The 8,330-nt window shown below is 40.1% G+C and overlaps 1 protein-coding gene across 2 annotated transcripts in view; it reads right to left on the reverse strand.

Moving 5' to 3' along the window:
• Window positions 1–1,276, reverse strand: part of BORCS5 (BLOC-1 related complex subunit 5) — a 72,974-nt gene extending 71,698 nt beyond the window's left edge. For both annotated transcript variants that reach the window (XM_076200734.1, XM_076200735.1), the window contains exon 1: window positions 971–1,276. The gene's annotated coding sequence lies outside the window, so the exon portion shown is untranslated. The remainder of the gene's footprint in view (window positions 1–970) is intronic.
• Between the last annotated feature and the right edge of the window lie 7,054 nt (window positions 1,277–8,330).

Raw genomic sequence — 8,330 nt, forward strand, 5'->3', positions numbered from 1 at the left:
ACTCAATCTTTGTTTTGATAAATGTGGAGATCGAAGAAATTAAAGTCTGATAAATTCATCTGTTCTAACCTAATTTGCATTTAGTAATGCGGTTCCTGTAATTCTAGAGGCAATCAGGTTCATCATCATCATCTTCAACCTCCAAATCTATCAAAAGAAAGCTGGCATCTCAAGGAGTTGCCAAGGCTCCGTACATTTGTGTATCGCTCTTAGCAATTTTTTCTGTTATTGATTTCTGCCAAGAAAAGTGTATATTACATTGATGTATTAAAATTGACAAGATTATTATTTAATTTTTTCATGCTATATCATGCAGGTGTGCACTTCTAAAAAAAACACCGACAGCAGGGAGAACCACACAATTAATGGCTAGAGCTAGTTGATCCAACCTGTAAGGAGTTTGGAGTGGAAATTGTGGCTGTATGGGAGCTTGATAGAGAAACTGTGGGGACTGGCAATAGCATGTGAGTGAAGTAACATGTTCCATAGTGTATATTCTCTACTGATAATCATAATGGTCAGAACAAAACCATCAATAATTTTATGATATGCCAAACAATATAGCTAAGCATAGGGTTTTTGGATGGTAATCACATTATATATATTTGCTCTTATGACAGAATATTTTATGAGATACTTCTCAATAACAAGTTATTATGATTAATCTTAACTATGTTTGGTAAACATTATGATTATTATTAGAACACGTCACAATGTAAATGAAGCTTAAAAACATTTCTGCATCTGTGACTTTCACTTTGTACTCTTTTCTCTCATAATTTTTACTTTACATCTTGATATGATACAATTTGTCATGTGAATGATGAAAGGTACATTATAAACATATGTAAAATATGTAAATCTTAAATATCAACTATCAAGTTTGGGATTAGTTGGAATGCGCAAGGACATTTACCATAATTGATATGAATAAATAAATGCACGACACAAAATATTGTATGAAATTTACCTGAGGATCTTAGTTCCTTTCCATTACTAACGTTGCTTGGACCTTCTTAATCTGTCACATTGAAACAATAGAAATTGTCATTCAACTTAATTACTTATCAGGTTCTTATTGTCAACACCACAGCTAGTTATACTCGACGTTTGATAGTTGCATATCTTGTTTGGTGTGTTCTTCTTAGTATTTACTATAAATGATAATGCCACTGTAAGACTGATGTAATTAATTTAAATTGTCACACCTATTACGAGACACCAACACTGACATACTTGCGTTATTGTATGTTTGTTTACATGAATACTAGCGATGTCAGAATTTGATAAGAAACAAAAAGTGCTAGATTTTCTTTATCATTGCAACCTTCAATTAGCTAGAAAATACTGCCCAAACGTGTATTAGATTTTCTCTTATATTCTGGACATTATTACTAATCTGTAATGGATGACTTATATACATTCGAACCTGTTAAGGACGGTAGGAGAGTGTAGATATTTTTTCACAGTTTTTTCATATCACTAAGCATATAGCTGAGTTAGTTAATCAAAAGTTGAAAGATATAAAACAATTTGTTATCATTTGCAAACAAAAATGAGTAACATTTGGCTTTCAGAACCTAAACAAAATAGAGCAACAGGAATATTTGTGCTATTAGCGTTATCTTTATGATAACCTACTCGTAGGAGTGCCCAGCTTTGCTCTTGTATCGGTTTTCCTACTCACTGGTTGGCTATATGGGAAACATAAATTAAATTTAAGAAAATAGTCTATTTATTGAATACTTCGAAAGAACACGCCAATATTATTTCACATAGGAAACAGTAATGCTTTTGTTGGCATTGCACAGTGCACTTATATATTTACCGTATTTCAACAAAATGTGAGGGTAAATTCATACTTACAAACTCTTGGAAAGTACGTGGGCTTTGATAAACAGATACTGTTCCCATGCTCAGGAAAAGGTCGAGATAGGCAGACAGATACACAGATTTATGAAAAGAGAGAGGCAATGGAGGAAAACAATGCTCCCAGTTCACTCATCCACCTTTGACACCGTGAAGATTACCCTCAGCCGAGTAAAATTGTCTGCTCCAGCGCAGAAGAGATGCAATATGCTGATTGGAAGGTGTACCAGTTTATGCAGGGTTGTAAGGGTGGAGGAAGTCCTGTAAGGATGGCGTTCATGGGAGGTGGTCGTAATGGTGCAGGTCTGGTACTATTACAGACTATTCGAAGCCAAAAAAGAGGCTAGGCGTGCATCGATAGATAGATGGAGGTGTAAACAATACCCTTACATGCCCAAGTACCGCCCCGGGGCAAAGTTTCTCAGCGCCCGCCCTCTATCCCCACTTTCCATCTCTACCACCTAATACTACCCCTGACCCTAATTTGTGCAACGTGAAAAAATAAGGAATGAAAACTATATATTTTGCATAAAAAAAAACATTCCCTAGTCTGCAATCTGGTTGTGTTGGTATTTTCTGAAAAATATTGATATGTAATGTCCCTACTGTAGATAGGATAAAGTAAAATATTTCATATTTTGTTGATTCTAATGGAAAAATAATTATAATCGATTACGGTAAAATATTCAGGGCCTCTTTGCACAGGCTACCATTACCGCTGCCTCCCTAAAAGTGCTGCCTCAGGGCTTATGTCCCCCTCGTCCCGCCCCCTGCCTCCCCTGTGAGGACCCTGGGGGCAAGTCCGGGTCTGAAGAAGGAATTAAGGCGGTCAGTTTTTCGATGTTACGGAGAGACAGGGAGTGTGAGAAGTTTACCTCGTCGTTGGGTTATGATAGCGTCTCGCCAGAGGGAGTGTCGAACGTTTGAGTATTCTATAGTCAGCGCAACGAGAAGTGACCGCTAAGGCGGGGTTAGGAGATTTCCCGGTGTTGCCACATCTCCACAGATAACACGGCCCCCACGGCTCACACTGAATGCAATGTGAGGGGGGCGGGGCCAGAGAATAGATGTAGCGACAACGTCGCTCTCTCTTGCTCATATGTCATGTTTATGACTCGAGGAAACGAAACCTTTGTATAGAAAACATTGCTTTGATTTTTACCTCAGTGGTGGTGTGTGACAAAAAATTATAATATAATTATATGTGGCAACATTATAGAAATATAAAATAAAATTATAAAATAAAATAAAATTATAAAATAATTATATGTGGCAGCACAGGGGGACTCCCAGTGCTCCGCCCTAACGGCCATTTCTCAATGCAACGAGTATAGTAGGAGAAAGGGACATGTGAAAGATCGAGAGCGGGTAGTATTTCTGAAGGAATGTCTTCAAGATGGAGGCACAGAGAGTAAATAGTAAGTGAATGACACAGGAAGAGATTGAGTGCTGTCATTTGGAGAATGAGGACCGGCCTTAGGAGGCGCGGGGAACAATTTAATCGGCCCCAGGTTCCCAGCCAACCTACACCAACTAAGGTCTGTAGAATCATATAAATATAACAAAAATTCTATTATAGACTTTATATCTCTGTGGTAGAATGGAAAGTAACCAAAATGGGCGCTTAAAAATCATGCGAGTTAATACATCTAACTGACGTAAGCCGCATTTTTAGGTGGAATTGGCCTGCGCGGAGCAGTGGATAACGTTTCTACCTCGAACAGCGGAATGCTCGGGATCAATTCTCGGTAAGTGCAATAGGACATTCATGGCATTCCACCCTGTTTCCACAACGGCGTTCATGGGAGGTGGTTATGTTTACTTCAGACTTCGTTCACAACTTCAGCCATTCCAACATACCAAAGAACACTTGACATGCAGCACTTCTCACCCTACATGCATACATACAACCTCACTAAGTGGGATTAGCCATCGTGGTGAGGTACAGAGGCTGCACAGGGGCGTCAGTGGACATCCTTCTCAACTGCGTCGTCAATAATGGGCGGAATAACTTCAATCCTGTAAGCCTATCGTGGGGCCCACTTATGCACAGGGCTCAGTTGGGAGCAATTGGACAAATTGGCCTCAGGCTCTGTGAAGGATGTATGGGGTTTAAATGGTGACGATGAAATACCTCGGCGTATCAGGTGGTGTGGCAATGGTGTGTACAATATTATTGTTACCCCTTTGTAATTTAGTTTTCTCTTATTTGAGTTTATCCTATCATATTTTTATAGAAAACTATAAGGTCTATACGTTTTGTAAGATATTAAATAATTAAATTTTATCTACTTATTCATGTTATTCCAGTTTAATATTAGAAACTGAGGTATGTAATTAAATGTAATTGACTAGGTTAAATAATATGAAAATGTATATAATCACTCTTTAACAAGTTACAACGAATTGTAGCTAGAGATGGGAGAAGATAGTGAGGGTATGTCTGATAAAGTTACCATAAAGTATAAAATTTCAGGTAATAAAGAAGCCCCACACAGGGTAAAGTTAAAAAGCATATTCTATAAACTATGTAAACATGTAATAGACTCAGAGGTGACTTGATACAGGTCTTATATTTTAAAGGGAATTGACATCAAAAGTGACAAAATTTTCACACCGAGTGAGAATCCGACAAGAAATAATGGTCTCAAACTGTCAGGAAATAGATTTAATTTGAAAGTGGGTAGAGACAACTTCGCCAACCGTGTAGTTAATGAATGGAATAAATTTCTTGCAGAGGCAGTGCAATGTAGTTCAGTTCGAAGCTTTAAGATTCGTTTAGATAAACACCTAAACAAGATGCTGTAATGGCTGCCTTTTATTTTATATCATTTCTTTATTTGTTTGCTATTATTTGTCTGTTTATTATTATTTACTTGATTTACATTTGTTATTAGTTATCTATCAATTTATTATTATTTACTATTTACCTGTTTGTTTATTACTTTAGTTCCTATGCATGTATTTCATCTATTATTATTTATATAATTATAAATATAATTTATTATCTATTTTTCTTTTATTCATCTATCATTATTATAATTTTTTCGCATCCGACCTAGTTATGGACCAAAAGGTCTCCAGTCGGCATGCTCCGCCTTTGTAATTCTTTGTAATACCAATGGCCCCCTCATAAGGGCGACGGTAGCCAGCCAAGACTCGCACCCATCCCCCACGCCCATCTGTCACCCATTTATTTCCCTTCTCATCTTAGCTCCTCGTGGATGTAGGGTCATCCCTAACTCCCGCCCACTGCCCCCCTGGGGGGTCAGAGACAAGGCACCGTAGGACATGCACGTCAGGGTCAGCAGCTTCAATTACACGACGGTCTTTCCTCGTGCCCTCCACTCATGCGAGATTGCCCGGAGAGAAGACAAGGAGAGACCCTTCGGGTTGCCGTCAGTATGTATTCCATTCACAACCATTCTCCACTTACACTTGTCGTTTGCCTCCTACCTTCCGTCATCAAGACATTCTACTTTAACCCAAGGGGCCCCTTTACCCCCAACCATCTATCTCATTCTTGGTCTTCCCCTCAGATTCACTCTATCCACCTTTGCCTTCCACCTTTTCTTTCAATAATCTCTTCTTGCCCATCCTTTCTATGTGCCTAAATCATCACAATAGTCTCTCGTCAACCCAATCTGCCAGCCCTCTTTCTATCTTCGTTCTTCTCTTTGTCCATCCTTGTATCACTCACCATACTTCTCTGACACTTTATTTCAAACACATTTATATTTCTTCTTTCTGCCTTCTTTCGATTCCAGGCCTCCGTCTCATACAGTGCCGTAGGTACAATCACCCCTTCACATAATCTTCCCATTGCATCTGCTCCCAGTACCTATTTCTCGTGGCACTTTTCATTTTCCCAAGACACTTATTTGCTTACTCTACAGTAGGGCTGGGCAGGATCCGAGTTCTTAAGTATTCGTGGATCCGAGTACTTGGCCAGGCGGATCCGCGGGATTCGGATCCGGATCCGAGTACTTCCTTCAGCACGGAGAACTGGCAGCGCGAGTCCACGGATTCGTTTGGGAGCGGGATCCGACTGACATCCTCTGTCGGATCCCAGTCGCGCGGTATTCGCCTGGCATTGGTAATCGCCACAGCTACATCTACTCGAGTCCACACCAACTAGGCGAATCCCACTCAAGAGGAACACCAAGGAATCTCTATCTGACTGCTGAATTATCTCTGACTGCTGAAGAATTTTGTCCACTATAATACGTCAGTTATGCACACAGATTTATATTTGTTACATATTTACTGCTGTACAAAAAAGTTTGCATTAGTTATATTACGGTTCAGTGGAGTGCGCGGCACTATTTATACCCTCTGCTGTGACGTCACAGCGCATCAGCCAATCAGTCTCCGAAGAATTTGAGATGCCGATGGCAATACTGAAATTGTATGCCATGTATCGCTAGCCGAAAATAATAGTTTATTTTGTATTGTAATTTCATTTGCAACATATGACTTTGTAACTAATTAATGATAATATCAAGTATGGTATAAATGTAATGCTTCGTATAGATAGTGGTCATAACGAATTCTGGCTCCACAGGGAAAATAGATCCTTGAGTAATCGTTTGTACTCGTCTCAGCGGATCCGAGTACCAACATCTGGTACTCGGGTCCCTCCTGTCTTGTCGGATCCGGTGGATTCGGGTCCAGTACTCGGATCCCGCCCAGCCCTACTCTACAGTCCAACCCCACCTCCACTCCTCCATTCCCTGTTACATGTAACCCTATATACTTAAAACTAACCCTTTCCTGCCGCCTCTCTCCTCTATAACTTACCTTCAACTTACTGCTACCTTCTCCCCTTGTACACTCCATAAATTTGCTTTCACTCACATTTACTTTCAACTTCCTCGGGTCACATACCTTCCCCAGCTCCGTCATCAGCTGCCTTAGACCTTCCTCTGACTCAGCCACAAGCGCAGTGTCATCCTCAAACAACAAATGGCTCACTTCCATTTTCTCCATTTACCCTTGTGCTGTGACTTGCGACACTGCCTCTGACCCAGGGCAGTGGGCAAGGTGCAGGGATGACCCGTCATCCAGGAGGTGCTAAGATAAGAGGGAGGGTGGAGGGGAGTGGAGTGTATTTAGGGATGAAATGGGTGGGAATGATTTTATGCATTTTTCTTTTTGGCTACCTCCCTTGAAAAGGGGAAAAGGCCTTGGTATATGTCTGTATGTACCCTCTCTTTAATCATCTCCAATTCTCTGCCCCTCGCATTTACATCCCGTACTACCTCATCGATGTACATATTGAACAGCTATGGTGACATAATACGGTCCTGGCGAAGTCTTACCTTCACTTCAAACCACTCACTCTCACCATTCCCAACCTTAACACAAGCTCTAGTACTCTTGCAAAAGCTCTTGATTGCCATCAATAGCTTTCCTCCTATCCTATATATCTCCAACAGCTCCCACATTGCCTTCCTGTTGACCCTGTCGGCCTTCCAGAAGGCATCGGTGAGTGCCGTGTTGTCAGCTCCCCAGTTGACGGCAGCTGCATCAGGAAGGAGCGAGGTATCCGTCGCTACCCGGAGCAGTATCCCTGTTCGTTTTGCGAGCCTCTTAAGTTGAGAACAAGAACTTCGAAATTTGCAGAACCAGTAACTAAACTGTGTGTTCTAGAAGAAATTAGGGAAAATAGTGCTGTGTGACTTATGGTATCTATTTTATGTTTACCATATCGATGCCAGTCTTTGTTTTTGGTAAGTGTTGCCCAGATACAATATTTAGGGGCCGATATGTACAATAAAATATTATTATTGTTACCCTTTTGTAATGTATTTTTCTATTGTTTGAGTTTACGCTTTAAACAGGAAATTAAAATGCATTCATATTTTAAAATCTATTGCTCTTGGTATACTATTATTCACTAATTCTTGTCATCTCAGTTTAATATTAGAAATTAAGGTATGCACTTGGAATGCAATTCATTTAATTAGATTCATATGAGAAATATATATACTAACTCCCTAACATCAAACTGTGTTTGGATATAGGAATCAAGACATAATGGCGGGTATGTTAACTCGCAAAGTTTCCCACCATTCTTAAAATTTTAGGTATAAGGCCCCTTTCACACTAGGCAACTAGTGACCGCTACTAGTGACGGTCACTAGTTGCCTCGTGTGAAAGAGGCCAAAGGAAGCACTGGAAAGGGTAAAGTAACTATATGTTATAAACAGTCTAACCATGTGATAGTTATGTGTTAGGAGGAAATGTTAGGTAACAGAAATTAAGACAATGCATCTCACATCCTCAAGTTTGAACAGATGAACGTGATACCATTTTTACAGATTTTCTGGCCAACACCATACGATGCTGTTCGGTTGGAGGAACGACGACGAAGCAAAGAGGAGGTTGAACCACAAACCTCAACGAACAAAACAAGTACTGCCAATGACCCGCGTTATCAGCTTTGTCTGGAAAATGGT

Source organism: Oratosquilla oratoria, chromosome 17 (assembly GCF_046742065.1).
Source record: "Oratosquilla oratoria isolate Oo_2021 chromosome 17, ASM4674206v1, whole genome shotgun sequence".
NCBI lineage: Eukaryota > Metazoa > Arthropoda > Malacostraca > Stomatopoda > Squillidae > Oratosquilla > Oratosquilla oratoria.